At 37.4% G+C, this 18303-nt stretch overlaps 1 protein-coding gene across 4 annotated transcripts in view; it reads right to left on the bottom strand.

The window, feature by feature from the left end:
* foxn2a (forkhead box N2a) overlaps positions 1 to 10788 on the bottom strand; it is a 43384-nt gene extending 32596 nt beyond the window's left edge. For all 4 annotated transcript variants that reach the window (XR_001638077.1, XR_001638076.1, XM_016534169.1 and 1 more), the window contains exon 1: positions 10582 to 10788. The gene's annotated coding sequence lies outside the window, so the exon portion shown is untranslated. The remainder of the gene's footprint in view (positions 1 to 10581) is intronic.
* Between the last annotated feature and the right edge of the window lie 7515 nt (positions 10789 to 18303).

Below are 18303 nucleotides of genomic sequence, written 5' to 3'. Positions count from 1 at the left end.
GACGGAAGGAAAAACTGAGTTTATAAAAATTCGCAGATCTGTGCGCACAAATCAACTTACGACAGAGTTCACGTGTGATTCATGAAACATTCGTATGCCGCCAATCTCATCGTACGAATGATCGCACGTTGATAAATGTGGCGGCAGAAAACAAACGGCATTTGAATATCACGCCCCTAAAAACATCCTGGTTTAGAAGCCTCGCCCCTAGAGTTTCCGACACCGAGAAACGAAACCCGGCCAAAAAGAGGTAGTAATCTCATGAATGAGAAATTGATCTTACTCCAAAAACACCCGTTAACCTTGTAATTGCAAACAATTAGGCTACATTAATTTATGTAATTTATATGTGTAGCAAAGTTCGTAGTTCGGGAAGGAGGAGGCGGGAACCGGCGGACATTTAAACAAACTTTAATAACTGTCAGTTTCAGTTTCTTCCTCTGCTCCTGCCAATGTCCCAGTCTCTTCCTCTTCCTCTTCCCCTGTAACTGTCTCAATTTCTTCCTCTTCCGCTTCCTCTGACTTCTCCTCTGAATCTGTCTCAATCTCTTCCTGTTCCCCTTCCTCTGTCCTGTCTGTCTCAGTTTCTCTCTCTGCTTCTGTCTCGATCTCTTCCTTTTTCATCTGCCCCGCCACTGTCTCAGTCTCTTCCTCCTCCACTTCTTCTTCCTCTGTGACTGTCTCAATTTCCTCCTCTGACGTTTCTTCTGCTTCTGACTCTACCTCTGTCTCGATCTCTTCCTCTTCTCCATCCTCTGCTCTGTCTCAATTTCTCTCTCTGCTTCTGTCTTAATCTCTTCCTCTTCCTCTTCCTCTGCCCTGTGTCTGTCTCAGTCATTTCCTCTTCCTCCTCCATTTCCTCTATCCCGTCGCTGTCTCGCTCTCTGCCTCCTACTCTTCCCCTGCTTCCTCTGCCTTGCCTTTTGTCTCAATCTCATCTTGCTCCTCTTCCTCTCGCCCATCTGTCACAATCTCCTCTTCCTTTTCTTTTTCGCTCTTCTTCTTAATCTCCACCTCTTCCTCTGCTTCCTCTTGGCTGCTTCCCTTTCTTTTTCCTCTGCTTCCTCTGCCTTAATGTCTTCTGTAGCAATGTTCGTAGGTTGGGAAGAAGGAGGCGGGAACCGGCGAACACTCAATGACACTTTAATAAAATAAACAAACACAAAATAGCGCGACAGCCCCTCGCGGACGACTGTCGCGCACAAACAAAACCAAAACACAAAATAAAGTCCAGGCCTGGTCCTCTCTCGTCTTTCACTGTCGTCCCTCCTCCTTTTTATCCTTCCGGAGCTCCTCCGTGAGACTCGAGACCGGTGAGTGGCGCAGGTGTCGCGCATTAGCAATTACTCCACCGGCCTCGCTCCGTTCCCACGGCTCTCGGCCCCGCCCCTCTCGTCACAATATGTATATTAAAATAATGTTTCCATTTTTGCCATATTTGTAACATTTGTTTGCATAACTATTATTCATTATGTAGCCTAAACATGGCTTTGTACTCATGTTCTAATATCCGTGTAAAATCCTCCATATGTGCAAAAATGTTTGTTTGGGTGCTGCATGCTGATTTTACAGCAGACCTTTTAAAATAAACAGTGTAACTTTTATGTTTGGTTGACTGCATTTTAGTTTGATGACGAATGGCTGAAATGTCAGGCAACGGTAGAAATAATGTTGTTTGTGTGTGCAGTGCGTTTATTAAATCAGCTAAAATCAATTTTTCCTAAATGCATTTAGACTTGCGGGTAGGACACTTGGGATTGCATTTTCATCGTGATACCGCGTGATAATTGTAGATAATGCAGTGTGAATTTCAAAATGCATTCTGAGCCAAATGTACAGCAAAAGGGTAGCAAAAATGGTGATTTAAATGTCTTTTATTTTTCTTAAATGCATTGACACTTACACTTAAGACGTTTCAATTGCATTTTCATTAAATACCCTGCGATCAGTGTAGACTAGTCAATGTGGATTTGAAAATTGCTTGGACATGTTAAACATATCTAATGTAAATTTTAATACAGAAATACATTGCCATTTTACATATTGCATTGTCATTTTGCATATTACATTTCAAAATGAATTTTGCTACCCATATGCTTCCATAGGAAGAAGCCTGAATGTTCAAGGACACTCTAGAAATGAGCCATTTCTTCTAACAGTGTTTCTCAATCTCAATGTGTTAAGTACAGAGATGAATCAAGAGGAAATATTATAAGATCTCATGGCATGCAGGCCTAAACCTACTGAGCCCAACTGAGCTAAGAGTTTCAGTTCAATCAGTTCAGTTTTTTATAATAAATTGCTTGTTGAATTCCTCAATTGTTAGTCTCTTAAGATAAATGAATAAATGTAAATGCAATCACAGTTAACAAAGAGGCTTCTCTAGATATTAAAAGGCATCCAAATATTAAGTATCATGCCTTTTGACTCTCATAAACAGTGACATAGTGTGGCGTTTTTCAAAATTAACACGGTTCATGTAACTTCCTGCGTTTTGTATGCTACAAGTCCACTTTATTGTTTTGGAATCTATGCGACTCTGTGAAACAAGAATCTATGTGACTCTGCTGTCAAGACAAGCTTCAGTGCAACTAAAGAGGAAGTGACTGTATCTGTGAACCATTTCACAGAAATAATTCTGCTCTGACAGAGAAGTGAGAACTGTGCTCTAAAATCCCAAATCATACACTTACCATGCCACTTACTGACTCAATAAGACGAGATGACCTTAAAATCAACTCAATGCTCACTTAAATGAAGTTAACAGAAGTTGAGTTTACTCATTTCTAGATGTATTGCGATATTGGGATTTTTCGATAATGATAATTAAACAATATTTGCTGAGTGTGCTTTTGTGCTGGTTCCTTGGCTGAGATCTAGGCCTGTCGAGGACAAATAAATGACACTAAAACCGCCTGTAGGTGGCAGCGAGTTCTTGTCTTAATGAGTGATTCATTGAATCATTCATTCAAACGATTGATTTAAAATGACTGATTTGTTTAGAAATGAAGCAAGTCACGAACTTTATGAATAGATCATTGAATCATTGACTCAAACGATTTGTTCAAAAACAGATTCATTCAGGAAGGAAACACTGCAGTGTTGCTCTGAGAGGCACAATTGTTTTGCTCCGGCTTTGTCTGGAACTACTTTCATTGGCAAAACAGAAAATGTCTAAAATATACTACACTTAATATTAACCTCTTGTTTGCTGAACTGTTTTATAAAATTAATATTACATTTGCAATCGTGCTCATGTGCTAATATTTAGGAAAACAGCACTGTTGCTTGTGTGATATATAGGGCTGGGTATCGAGTTCGATACCAAAGTTTTTTTGTTAGAGAATGTAATCTTGTTAAAATTGATTTCATAAAATTGCTATCGAAAAAAGTATCGTTCAGGAACCGGTATCGAAGTCAAGGTATCGGTATCGATATCGAAAATTTTTGAACGATACCCAGCCCTAGTGATATATTACTTAAATGTATATATAAAAACACAAAAACCATACAGGGATATTTTTTGGCTTTTATAACTTGAATTATAGCGGCATTCTAACTGCATTCTTATAGGCTTCATCACGCAGCGATAGCGCGAACGCAAATTTAAATGTTCAAATCACACTGATGTGATCGTATTGCTGCACGGACAAACTAAGTGATCACAACATAGTAATCGCACACGTCAAAGGTTGAGGAAACAGACGAATCATTGTAATTTTGGAATAGAATCATGTTGGTGTTTGAATCGTGTTCGCGATATTTAACGATGTATTAAATTAAAGTGCCTTGTCATGTTGGTGGTGACACCTCTCTTGCAACATGTTTAGCTATCACAGATATTATACCTAGCTTTTTTGGCATCTGATCGCAAATGTAGACAAACTTGGGAGCACTTAGATTAGCGAGCAAGATCCTGGCAGATCGCTAGGTCCGGTCCTCACAGATGAAGAAAAAAAAAAAAGCGCATAGGTGGAATCAATTTTAATTTGACAACAAGTATCCGATTCCTGACCTTAAGTATCCGATTCTGGAATCGGAATCGATTTTCGATTCCCAACCCTAATTATGAGTCCGTTCCTTGGTCAAGAAGACTCATGAATCAGTTGGTTTCAAACCAGTTTATACTTAAGACTTAAATCAGCGTTCAGTGTTAAATCACCGGTTGATCATCACATGGTTTAATTTACCATTTAAAGTACAACTCCTCATGATTCCCAGTCTCAAACGCCAACATTGTCTTATACTCGAGTCTTGCACTGTTGCACAGATTAGTGCTGGGCGGTATACCGGTTCATACCGAATACCGGTGTTTATTTTTGTTTTCAGAGTTAAATCACCGGTTGATCATCACATGATTTAATTTACCATTTAAAGTACAACTCCTCATGATTCCCAGTCTCAAACGCCAACATTGTCTTATACTCGAGTCTTGCACTGTTACCGTGAAACCGGTATAATTTTGAAAAATACCGTGACATAAATTTTTGGTCATACCGCCCAGCACTAGCACAGATAATAAACTCTGTTATCTGCCAGTCTGGTAGTTCTTGTTTTTGCACTGGTGTGTGTAATCTAGTCTCGTCCGCGGCCAACGTCGCTGTCCTATTGCTATCTCAATTAAACAAACCCCATGTATTCAGCAAGGAGCGACCTACACAAAGGGCCATTGTTACCAGTGACACAAGGCGCGTTCAGATCCTCACTTTCTGCCTCGCAAGCAGGCCAACGGTCACATTAGCCTCGGTTTCAATGGGAGAACGGCCGCTAATGACAGCATGTATCAAATCCCCTGCGCGGAGCCACGACAGACGCGGAGATCGAAGGGGGAGGGAAACGTACGACGAGGGCCCGCCACGTGGGATTCTCCACAAACAACGCTGTTTGAGACCAACTGACGGATGCAGGACTACGAGAGCATCTCTCATCCCAGATAAACAGACTTAGGAATTTAATGAGCCACGGATGACCTAAACTCTCCTAAACCAGCTAGTTAATCCATCAAGTGCACTTATGCTTCCTTCAAGTCATGTCAGAATTATTGAGAATTTATGAGATGAGCGCTCACTGAGCACCACCACAATGTCATAATTATCAGCAGAAAAACTCAGGATTTTCTTTAAGCCCAGACTTTGAGAAAGGGGTGTGTCAATTAAGAATTTATTAAACATAATAATTTGTAATTTTCAATATTTACTGTATAATTTTGCATGTATTTTCTTGCCTGAAATACTCATTCCACGTTTTCCGAGGTGACAGGCTTGTGTAACAAAACTACATTTCCCATCATTCTCTGGAGCTACACAAAAAAATGATAAAATACTAGGGTTGTTAATTTAGTGTGATTAGTGACTTAAAATATTCAAAATAATGAATGCAATGAAATGACTATTGCACATGGAAAAGCAATAAAAAATATTTATTTTTTTATTTAAATGTCTCTTTTACTGTGAATGACCTCTAACAAAACTCTACTATAATTTTGAATGATAAGGAAATAAAATACACACAAAAGGTTCCTATCTTCATTGGGAAGTTAAAAAAGAAGAAAGAAATATGAGCTGTCTGAAGTGTCCATTTAATTCAGACTAAAATCTCATTGTAATTATGATTTCCAAGCTATGTGCATGTAGAGAAGCAATACAGATATTGCAAACAAAACTCAATGCTTTGGTGTGAAGCAATTTCAGTAATTTAGTCAATTCAGTAATTTAGTCATTTGCCGCAATTTGATCACAAAATGATCTTCATTTGGCTGCTTTTGTTAGCTAATATTGATATGCAATTTATTTAAATAATTAATCTGCATGTTATGAAATTCAATTAGAATTTTTCAGTGATTGAGAGCCGTACAAAATGCATAAAGCATTGAGACACATCATTCACGGCTCATTTTGTTGCACTACTGTTAAAAAGCTTCCTGTCTTTCTTGGGAAGTGAAAAACGAGAGAAAGAAATTAAACTGCCCAAAGTTCCACTGCATTCTGACCAAAATCACAACGTAATCACGATGAAGTAAGAAACTGCCAGGAAGGTTGGAGAAAGTACTTCTGCACAAGTGGAAAGTGCTAATTTTGCAACCCAAATTTGGAGCATCCACCTAAATTGGATTAGTGAGCGCATGTAACCAAGACAACTGCGGCCTTTGGAGATCTTAGGGTGCATCCCTATATATAGAAAGAATATAAATAATAGGGAGGAGGAGGATGAGGAGGGAGGCAACGTCTAGCCGATGAGTGACGTGCAGCTGCAGTCGTTACAGACAGTCACCTGCAAACAAAGGCCAGATAGCATCAACAGACATGCACGTCAACACGGGCTGCTGACTGATTCCACAAACCAGACGGATCAGTTCTGACTGGTGATGGGAATTACATGGAATCTAATTGTTCTGATAGCGATTTCTTTAAGAATTCTTTCAATACTTTTGAGAAAGTTGTTGTTGTATTTAAATGTATTGCCATATCAGCTTCAAAGGCTATTACATGGCAGCAGGGTGTAAAATTAACACGTAAAATTAAGCGCCAATGTGAGTAAAAATCAGTGTTGGGGAGTATATGAAACTGTTACTCACCAATTGGCAGGCAGCATGTTTTATTAATATTAATTTTTGCAGGAAATTTTGCTCCACACAAACTCCATTTCTGCAAGTGACTGAGTTTGCGTCGCTTATAACATAACGTGCATTTGAAAATGCACAAAACTGCTTCCTTATTTTGTAATAAGAATAGTTTTAAATCTGTTGTCAACGAAAGAGAAGCACTTCAAAAAAAAAAAAAAAAGTTTCCCTGTGGTTTTCAGACAAAAATAAAATCTCTATGGTTTAATGTTTGAATGCAAAAAAATAAATAAATAAATAAATAAAACGTTTATAATTTTCTACTTATAGCAGATACTGATTCAACATTCAAAAATATATTAGCTACAAACATTTTATAAAGTTCAACTTTAAAAAACGCAATATAAACAACCACTAAAAATAAAAAAAAATTTTGGGTCCATCTTATAAATTAATTCCTTTAACGTTTATTTTTGAGGAAGTAATTAATAGAAAAAAATGACGTTTTAAAAATGGATCCAGTTCAGTTTAAGAACTGGTTCTTAATTAGACTTCCAACTCTAGTCAGGACACGTGCATGCGCAGGTCTCAAGGTGAACGACATCTAATTTAGACTAAGAAAATTAAATTAAGCTCAATAAACCCACATCAAGAATTTCTGATGTTGAGCCACACACATGCTTTCCCGTGTCACTGACTAAACATGCAACCAAAGTATTCTAGTTTTCAGTCATCTTCTGACGTTTTCTCCATTGTTTTCAGAGTTAGTTCTCAGCATGCATGACATAATTTGCCCGTGGTGCAACATGACAGAACCGAGTTTCCCTTGTGTGTTTAGTTCCACGTCTAAGACAGGACATCCCACAATGTCTGCAACACCCATCCGGGGAATTATCCATTCAGCCGGTCCACATCCTCATCAGTGAACACTTCCGTTCTCTACAGGCCTTCCAGAATGCTTCAAATGCATTTCAAAAGTGTTTAGCTTCAGTGATGTATAGGCAAATGAACGGAGTACTAACTTGAGTGGTCTATTAAAACACACCAGTGAATGAGTATTTATTCACCATTCACTTGAGTAAGAGGCTCTCAATGGGGCAGAAACTTGACATGACGTGAACTAAAACCCCCAGAATTCACAGATCATCCCAAGGATTGATTTCTACATCTAGGTCATCTTATTTCCAATTAAGTTTCTGCAGATCAAAATAATCTTAATAGAAGAACATCCTGAATCTAAACAAGTAATGAACACACACACACACACACACACTCACCTTCAAAGTCTTCATGAAATAGTGTTTGCAAACTATTTACTTCCATAATGTGACATGTTTTCGAGTTGTGCATTTTAAAATGATGCATTTAAATTTATGCATAAATAACGGATTGCATGATATGCAATCTCAATATGAAAGGTGATCGGAGGGAGGGGTCGACAAATTAGTGGGCTTGATGTCGTCAACGGTAAATAAAAGAAGTTTCAGAGGCAGAGCAAATATTATATTTTAACAGAAGATCATGAAGACCAAAATGCATAATGTGCATTTATGAATCTTTTACAACAAGACCAAAAACATACATTAAGAAAGTAAAAGTGAGCGTTTTGATTTCATTTTGACTTGAAGGCTATACGCACAAAAACACTCTTAAAACAGTTCTGTGCAACACTCTTTCATACAGTTCTTGACTTGAACTTCACAACTGAAAAGTTTTTTTTTTAGAACTTAAACCAGTTCTCCTATGGTACAAGACTGTATAAACTTCTAGCTGAAATGTTTAGCTATCATAAGTGCACCAAAAACAAAGTGCAAAAACACCAACTGCTGGGAGTCGGTTCAACTGGCAGTTAAACAACAGGTTGAGTTGTTTCTTTTATCTTGTTGTGGTCTTTGTGTGCCGTTTATCTTGGGTCTTGCTGTCAGCAAACAACATCTGTTGAACGTGGAGAACTGACCAACCCACCACCCTCTCGACTGCACAATTAAACAGACTGGCTTTAACTCAATTAATAAACTATTTGACATCAACCACCTCTTTATTAGGGCCTGAGCATTATGATAGTACACAGTGCAATGGCAGTAATGTGGCGACCAATCATACATAAACATACACAACCAATGCTATCTACCAAATTTTGTTGAGAGGAATTTTATACGTGCCAAATCTTCCATTCCATTCAGGGTTTCTTTTGCAATTACTAGTATCAACCATTAAACTCTACACAATGCATAAAAGCATCTTGATAAGATTAGAAGAGAATTCCCACAGCGGTTAGCTTTCTCTTGAAGTGATGCCATGCCAAGACCTAAGCTTCAGCATTTGAGAGATTCAAAATGAATTGGAGACATGAGCGTTGGCATAATACGTTGTTTTGACTTTAGCCTTGGGGAATAATAGCAAAGGATATTCAATCAATGAGCAGACTTGCTCTGAAAGTGATTATCCTGTGAACAGATTGCATCATGTCAATGAGGTCAAGCTTCCAGTGAATGGAGCTCATATGGACCCCGCAGCAGGCAACGGACAGGCCCCTTTTCAAAACGCTGCAATAGCTCTATGTTTTCAGCAAGAACTGAGAGGAACTAAGTCATTCACCGAGTAAAGTTAACTCAAATGTTTCCTGTCAGAAATGTCCCTGACACAGGTGGTATGGCAAGCATGCATGTCAACAGATTTCTGGCGGTGTAGGTGTTATGACTCAGATTTCCCATGACAGTGACTCTTAGTACGTTGTTTGTAACACGTTCTACACATTCATTTAGAATAAAACACTAGAGATAAACAATATGCTTTTTTATAACCAATGCCAACAGAAACGTCTAGAAAGCAAGGTGGCACATACACACACCTACATATAACTTGATGCACACAAAACTCATGAATAAAACATTAACTCAACTAATTCACAAAACAATATTTGAGAACAGAAAACATGCAAATCATTGACAATACATAAGATTTTGGTATTGACACTTGGTGAACCACTGTTAATCGATAAGACACAATTATTGACCAATTGCTGATTCAAAATGGCCAAATATCAACCAAATAACAATCTTAAACCATCCATCACTAACGAAACAATTTTGTCAATTTTTGTCCCTAAATAAAAAAACTTTACTAAAGCAAGATATGGTGACAAATATCAAGAACTAATAGTTCAGTCAGAAATATGGGTAGTTGATACTATAATCAATGTCACATGCTACATCCAAAAGTATTTTTAAACAAACTTCATGTATTGTGCATTTAATGACCTCTAATAATTGAGAGACATGGTGTTTACAAAAAAAAGAAAAGAAAAGATATCTCACCACAGCACTATTTAAGTTAAATGTAATAATAACATGGTGATTTAACTAGTTAAAATAAAAATAAACGAAATGGTGACTGGTTACACAGCATCTAAAACATATACTGTTTCCATTATATATTCAAATAAATATTTTCGTACATTTTAAAACAATATATTTGTATTATCACTTACGATCTTTTATGACATACACTGATTAATTATGTTTTAAAAGTTCATTTCCATGTTATTAGTCAACTACCCACATATACAGATGTGAACAGACAATAGAAATGTATCACAAACGAACGGAACGTTGTAACATCGATTTGTTCTCTCAGAGTTCGGCGCGAACTCGCTTTCAATGTTAACAGACAAAGAGTGACGCTCAAAATCATTTCAGATATCGGTATTCCACTCAGAAGTGCGCTGGAGGAACACTTGAGCAAGTGTCCTCGATCACAAAAGAAGTTGTTTGCTGGATTCGAGCACATGGCAGAAGCGATGGAACGCTCGCGTTTAAATGTTTCCGATTTAGAATGCCGTGAAATTCGACATGTGAACGACAACAAACAAGAGCACTTGAGAAACAATACAGGAACCGAAGCTCAGTCTGATATCCGCCCATGCGTTTCATGTCAACTTGCCTGTAGAATGTTAACTTTCTGCGTAAAATATAAAGTCCATCGACACCACAGAAAGCGGCGAACTGGATTCGGTTACTCACATTGAAGCACGCCGAGCCGTGTTCCGCTGAAGCGCGTCAGTAGTCGCTGCGTTCTGCTGCTCAAACTGTTTCCTCCATCCGCGCTGCGCACAGATCACGCCGCACAGCAACGCTACCAAACCCCTATGCCGTTGCCAAGGCAACAGACCCACTTCAGCCAATCATAACCCCTCCCCTTCGATATCCCCTGGCAACTGCTGCGCACCATTCCACTCTATTTAAAGGGGTCATATGATGCAGAATATCTCTTTGGATTTGAGACTTTAGTCTTTGCAACTTTACAGATCTTCTTTATGCACCAAGAGCTTGTAACACTCTAAAGAGAAAGGAAAAAATGAAATCGCATCATATGACCCCTTTAATGTGTTTTCACCTTGTTTTCCTCCTTAATATGAATTCTCCTCAGATTCGTTGATGAATCTCAACGGCTGTTTGTTTTCGGATCTTTTTTTCCCATTTAATCTGTAGCTGAAACTAAATATTCCCCTAACTTATAGAACTGAGTTTTTGATTCACAGTTTGGGCTTTTCACATTTGAAATTGTGCAGGCTATATCTAACCCTGTGTTAAAGTAAGCCTGAATTATCTAGCTTCATGTTTCAAACTGGTTTATGGGTAAGTAATTAATCCAACATTTTTAATTTTTTCTCTCAGATGTAATTATATATACACACACGCACACAGTTAGATCCATATATTTTTTTTCTATTTCAAAAAATTATTATTTTTATTTTATTTCATTTTATTTATTTATTTTTTGCCATATGGATAATGATGTGAAGTTGAAGTGAAGTGTGTTCCGAAACAACTAAATAACATTTTTAAACTGCATTGTTACAAATATCTTTAGTGTCACAATTTAAAATAACAAGTGTGAAATGTTGTTTTACTCCAGCTTAAAAATGGCTTTACCCCCAGTTTTAACAAGACAATAACCCAGGGTGAAGCGCAGTGTAAAAAGCCCTTGTGTGAAATGGGTCAGCGAGGTTAAAAGCGCCGTTAGTGCCTAAAGTGCTTGTTTAATCAACAGTAAATGACTTTATAAAACAGACCACAGGGTAAACTGGGAAAGTTACTGGAGAGACTGTCACATATATTCTAACCTGTAACCTACGTAAGCTTTGAATGAAACATTCTGAGACAGTAACAACTGTTAAGACAGCATGACCTCATTGCATGTGCATCTGCTCCATCTCACCAAAGTGCTGTTCTCACACATGGTTGCAAAGGCAGACGCATAAGACTTCTCACTCACGGCACGCAAGCGAGCACATCTTACAAGGCCTGAAAATGGAGGCAAGGCGGCTGGATTTCCTCAATTTGTGCTACAGGCAAAGAAGCCACTGTATTGTTGATTGGCTGATTGATGATAAGGAGGTTTCAAGCACCACTAGCCTAGTACTTACGTGCTATGAAACCCATAGTTTAGTGATAATACCAGGGGATTTGTTCCAAGAGCAATTCAGGTCATTGTAACAGTCTGTTCTTATGAAATACGACACTTATGCTCGTTTAACTGGACGAACAGGATTCTTAAGTCTTTTGCAGTGGCATACATTCAAACAAACCATTTCTGTTGTTGCCGTTAATGTTAGCCGCTGATATGCTGAATCACAAGGATGCCACTTAGGCTCATTAGACTGATTTATTAATTGCATCACTGTTAATCGATTACACAGGGCCGTTTTATCTCCCAGTCTTGTGTGAGAGGACTGCATGTGTGCTGTGTGTGTCTAGACAATGTCAACAACACATTGTCACGTGTAAATGAAATGCTCTGTTTGTGGTAATCTGAAAGAGTTCATCCATTCTTTGATGTGTTGCAGATGAGTTATTATATTTCAGGGCAGCTTTTTTTCCCCTCGTATAAACCTTTGAGTGACCATGATTTTGTAGAATGTGTTCCTGGACAGTGACGTTGGTGCCAGCACAATAAAAAAAAAAAAGTTAAACTGAATCATTTTTTTAATGTTTTTTAAATTTTATTTCAATTTGCAAAAATGTTTTTTATTATTATTATTTACTCATGATGTTGTTTTAAACTTGCGTGCTGTTGTTTTTTCAAGTGAACACAATTTTTTTTTTAAATCTTCACACCTGTGTTACTTAACAAAATATACTATTATAGTTTTTATTAATATTTTGAATGTTTTTATTTATATATTTTCCATTTTCATTTTAGTTCATTCATTTTATTGCATGTTTTTGATATTTTATTCATTTTTTAAATATGTCTAAATAGTGTTTAGCCCTTTTTCAGTTTAAGTTTCAGAACTGAATGAAAAATGTTTCAGCAACTAGCTGAAATCAAATAAGATTTTTTATTAGATTTTTACATTTTATTTCAAGTGACAAAAATGTTTTTATTATTTACTCATCATCACGTTGTTCCAAACCTCTGTGCTGTTTTTTTTTCAAGTGAACACAAAGATATATATTTTTAAAAAATCTTTACACCAGTGTTATTTTACTATAATGAGTTATTATTATAGCGCTTATTAATATTAAATTAGTTTATATTTTTATATTTTCCATTTTAGTTTTTTAAATAGTTTTTATCATTTTTATTCAGTTTTAGTTTTAGATATTTTGGTACATCCAGATAAACTAAACTAACAAGAGAAATGATGTTAGCAGAAATAAAATACGTTTAAGATTTCTTTTTAGACACGTCATGTCAGATTTTAATCAAGAGGACAAACAAACCAGTCACATTTGATGTCTTGGATATTCAACAGCATTGACTGCACTAAAAATCTTCACAAATTCTCCTCTTGTGTCGACAGATAAATAACAGCATACTGTGAAGGTTTGAAACCACATGAGGGGGAGTAAATAATGCTTTCAATTTTGGGTGAGGAGTAAAAGAAAAGGATTTTGATCCAAGAACCCTACTAAGCAAAATCAAGGTCACTGAGAAGGAATATTGTTAAGATTATATGGAGTGTCAGAAGACGTTGAGTACATGACATCCACTCACATACATCACGTCCTTTCAGTTTACTGTAGCATCATGTTCCTGATCAGAGCTATTCATAGAGCTAAGAGGCACTTTGAGATCCCCGTTCTCCCACAAACACTCCCGTAATGCCCAGAGATAATGAAGTTGCAGTACCAGCGGCTGGGAGACAAGATATAGCAATCAGCTCGCCAATGGAGCTGATTGGAGATCAGCCTTTAAAAAGACTTTTACTCTGTGCTGGTCCACTCTAATCAGATTGAGGAGCTAAAAGACTTGAAGGAGACCCGGTCCGAACAAATGAGTTAAGAAATGTTTTGGTCTGATTCTCCAAAGCAAGCTTTTGAGCAATCGTGTAAATAAAATAGAATGGAGAAGAATAGAATAGAATCTTATTTTCTTAGAGAATAAGAGTAAACGTGGATCATATTTGTTTAGGAGGTGTTAAGGAGCTGTTTGCCATTGGGCTTGGTGTTTGACCACTATTTGGCATGCTCATACACTGTTAGACATTTCAAAGGGTTTTTACAGTAACTTACTGGCAACACTGTTGCCAGTAAGTTACTGTAATTAAGATTTACAGTAGCAAACTGTATTTGGTTTACAGTTGCAAACTACTTTTTACAGTAAATTACTGTAAAAAATCTAATTCATCAGTATACTACTGTAATTAATTCATTTTAATATATTTAATTAGATTTTATAATTTTTATATAGAATTCATTTTATTTTTACACTACATAGGTACTACTGGCATACAGTAGATGCGGACAGTAAAGTGATGCCCTGGTATATTTCTGAAGCACAGATGTACTCGAAGTGCTTGTGCTGTTTCTGACACGAAGGACAAACAGATTTTCCAATCATTACAAGCGATGTAACATCCAGTGTAACATCCAGTCCCAAGCTGTTGCGGCGTTGTAGACACGGTGTAAGTCAAATCTTGTCAATCCAAATGTGAGAAATGAGGAAAATAAAGCAGCCTCAATAGAATGGCGCCAAAGAGGCCGTTATGGCAAATAAAGTAGAATACAGCAATTTTAAAAAATACAGTAAGTCACTGTATGTGGGGTTTGACGTCACAGAAAATTACCATGATGCAAAGGGTATTACAGTTACTTACTGCAAAGCGAATTTGCAGTATTATACTGGGTGATATACAGTAAATAACTGTAGAAATGACAGAAATGTCTAACAGTGTACATCAACATTCTTTGCTGGTAATCGAAATGCATTTCTATCAAACATTCGCAATGTTTTCACTTAATATAGACAGACATAGAATCAGAAGCACATGATTGGTTGATAAAATGTTGTTCAGGGTCTAAGACTCACCTTAAAATCTGATTGGTCAATAAGACTGTTGTTCCAAGTCCAACAAGCATGTAGATCCAGGAATGTGTACTATGTTAAAGTCAACATGACCCTATTTAATTTCTAAATATACATTCATGGTTTTATTGTACATATAAGTGCATGTTGTTCCAAATAATTTTAAAAAAAAAACGTTTTTGTAATCACTTATATAATAACTTGCTCAAAAATCTTTCAATCTGGATTTATTCTGGTCTGCCATTTTTCCAATTTTTCCATTTTTTTCTGATCCAATAAAATGCCCAGTTAATGTAAAAAGTAAATATAAAAATGTATGCAAATGTAAAAAAGTCCCTGTATTTTTTCACTGAATATCCCATTTCATTCAGAAACACAACAAATTCGAGTAAATTAGGTTGCATGTTGACTAAAGGAAATGTTCTCTGTACATTTTACAACTCGTTGCCTCACTAATATTTTGTTTATTACGTATTTTTTCATAATTATTTTTTACATTCATCTTATTTTACCACCTACTATATATTTATATTTAAGTGGCTGACCAAGTTTACATTTCACTGCAAGTTGTATCCTGTATGTAACTGTGTATGTGACAAATACAAATCTTGAATATTGGGACTAAAAGTGCATGTTATTCCAAATAAAAAAAAATTTGTTTTTGTAAGCATTTATGAAAATTGAATAACTTGCTTTGAATATCTTTCCTTTATGTCTGGCATCTCAGATTTTTCAACCTGGCTTCATTGTGGTTTGCAATGGCCAATTTTTTTCAGATCCAATAAACTTCCAATTAAGTTCCATCTTTCATGTTGTTTCATTGAATATCCCATATCATTCAGAAACACACAAAATAATTTGAGTAAAATAAGTTGCATGTTTGCTTGAGTGCTTGGACATGTATAATAATCTTTCATATCAGAACTGAAAGTGAAAGGAAAGGACATAGAGATGCACCATAGATTAAGTGAGCCGGGGTCCATTATTGGATGGACGGTGTGTAAGGGTGTGTCCATGCAGTCTGTGAGTGGGCGGTGTGCATTTGTGTGTGTGTGTGTGTGTGTGTGTGTGTGTGCTGGTGTAGTGGTCAGATACCCTGCTGCTTTTATAGCCCATAAATCTGAGCAGGCCAGCGGCTGCTGTAGTCAGCTCACTGAGAGCCTTTCATGCAGAAAATGAACCAGACCATTTGAAAGTAAGCGCAAACGCCTCACTTCACGCACACACACTGTATGTCTGCCCCGGCCAATACACAGACACTCCACTCCATTCCAGCCAGCTTTAAGCTAATAAAACACTCCATTAATGACGAGCATAGTTTGTTCGCAAGATACTTCCATCTCACTTTCCATAATAGACGTTCTTGCTCTCGCGCATGCATGGAACGCGCTTGTTGCTGTACTTAATCAAAACGAGCTGTGACACCATATCTGGCAGTGGAGGGTTATTGAATTAAAGCAGCTCTTTAATGTACTCTAGTCTGCAAACCCATCTCTGCAGTCTTCAGTATCTCATTAAAGCGAGACGCCTTTCTGTAATTTTATCATCTCACATGCAAACTTGCTTGACCTACACGCCATCCGGAAGAAATCAACATGTATGCTTTTCCTCTTTCTGAATAAAATCACCTTCAGCTCTCTCTGTTAAAAAAATAATGTATCATAAAAGGATAGACTAAGTTATGCTTGCCTGTGCATAAGTCGCTGCCATGGTACTAGAGTGTTCTGCATAGTTGCTAGGGCATCTGGTTGCCAGAGTGTTGCTATTAAGTTGCTAAGAGGTTTTGGGTAGTTCCCAGAGTGTTACTCATTTTTAGAGTGTTTTGGGAGGTTGTCAGGGTGTTGTTATGCAGTTGTTAGGGTGTTTTGGGTGGTTGCCAGAGTGTTGCTATGCAGTTACTAGATGTTTTGGGTGGTTCACAGAGTGTTACTTGTAGCTAGAGTGTTTTGGGAGGTTGCCAGGGTGTTGTTGTGCAGTTGCTAGGGTGTTTTGGGTAGCTGCCAGGGTGTAACTAGTTGCTAGAGTGTTTTGGTGGTTGCCATGGTGTTGCTATGCAGCTGCTAGGATGTTTTGGGTGGTTCACAGAGTGTTACTGGTTGCTAGAGTGTTTTGGGAGGTTGCCATGGTGTTGCTATGCAGTTGCTAGGATGTTTTGGGTGGTTCACAGATTGCTACTAGTTGCCAGAGTGTTTTAGGAAGTTGCCAGGGTGTTGTTATGCAGTTGCTAGGGTGTTTTGGGAGGTTGCCAGGGTGTTGCTATGCAGTTGCTAGATGTTTTGGGTGGTTCACAGAGTTACTAGTTGCCAGAGTGTTTTGCGAGGTTGCCAGGGTATTGTTATGCAGTTGCTAAGGTGTTTTGGGAGGTTGCCAAGGTGTTTCTATGCAGTTGCTAGATGTTTTGAGTGGTTTCCAGAGTGTTACTAGTTGCCAGAGTGTTTTGGGAGATTGCCAGGGTGTTGCTATGCAGTTGCTAGAGTGTTTTAGGTGGTTGCTAAGGTGCTACTATACAGTACATAAGATGTCACTATGGGTGTTTTGGGTGGTTGCCAGAGTGTTGCTATGTAGCTGCCAAAGCGTTACTATGCCGTTTAACATAATGTTTTGGCTGGTTGCTTAGGTATTATGCAGTTGCTGAGGTGCCTCTGTGGGGCCAAAACATCTCAACTACATATTTAGGATTAAAATTCAATGTTTGTAAAATACTTAAAGTCAACACACAATGTATGTCTCAATCAGTTGAAAATCCAGCAAAACACATGAGCTGCCGCCTTCACTGTCAGGCAGTTTAAGAGCATTTACATAGATAAAGGCATAACGGTAGCCAGACCGGGTAAACAAGAACTATTTGCATTCACCTGAGGGCAAGTGCCGACTAACTGTGGCACTCCCATCGGCCATCTGCTTTTCTTTTCTTGTCTTTCTAAAAATAAACACCATATGTCAGTTTTCATCTTATTGTCCTGTACATTATGGCTTGAAATAGTGTGTAATATAGCACTTAAAATATTGATTCTGGTTGGATGACTTTTGGAAAGAATATTATTACTATCTAAAAATGATCTTTTCAAGAAATTCACAAACACATACACACACACACACACAGAGAGAGAGAGAGAGAGAGACGCACATGAGTGATGCCCAGAGCTGGGTAGTAACTGATGACATGTAATCTGGATTATGTAATCAGATTCAAAAAATTAAGTAATTGTCATTTGATTAAATTACATTTTAAAATACTTGTAATCAGACTACAGTTACTTTTTTATTGACTACATGATTACATCGGGTATTGAGTATTCACAAAATAGCAATGAATTATCTATAAGACTATTTTTCAGCTTTTCAATATTTTTCTAAATATTTTTTCAGCTTTTATAAACCTTTCTAAAATAGCCTGCTGCTTATATACATAAAAAATCTTGGAAAATCTT

Source organism: Sinocyclocheilus rhinocerous, unplaced genomic scaffold, assembly GCF_001515625.1.
Source record: "Sinocyclocheilus rhinocerous isolate Xijiao unplaced genomic scaffold, SAMN03320098_v1.1 scaffold823, whole genome shotgun sequence".
Taxonomy (NCBI): Eukaryota; Metazoa; Chordata; class Actinopteri; order Cypriniformes; family Cyprinidae; genus Sinocyclocheilus; species Sinocyclocheilus rhinocerous.
Note: the sequence above shows the minus strand (reverse complement) of the source record. Positions and strands in the feature narration are given on the sequence as shown.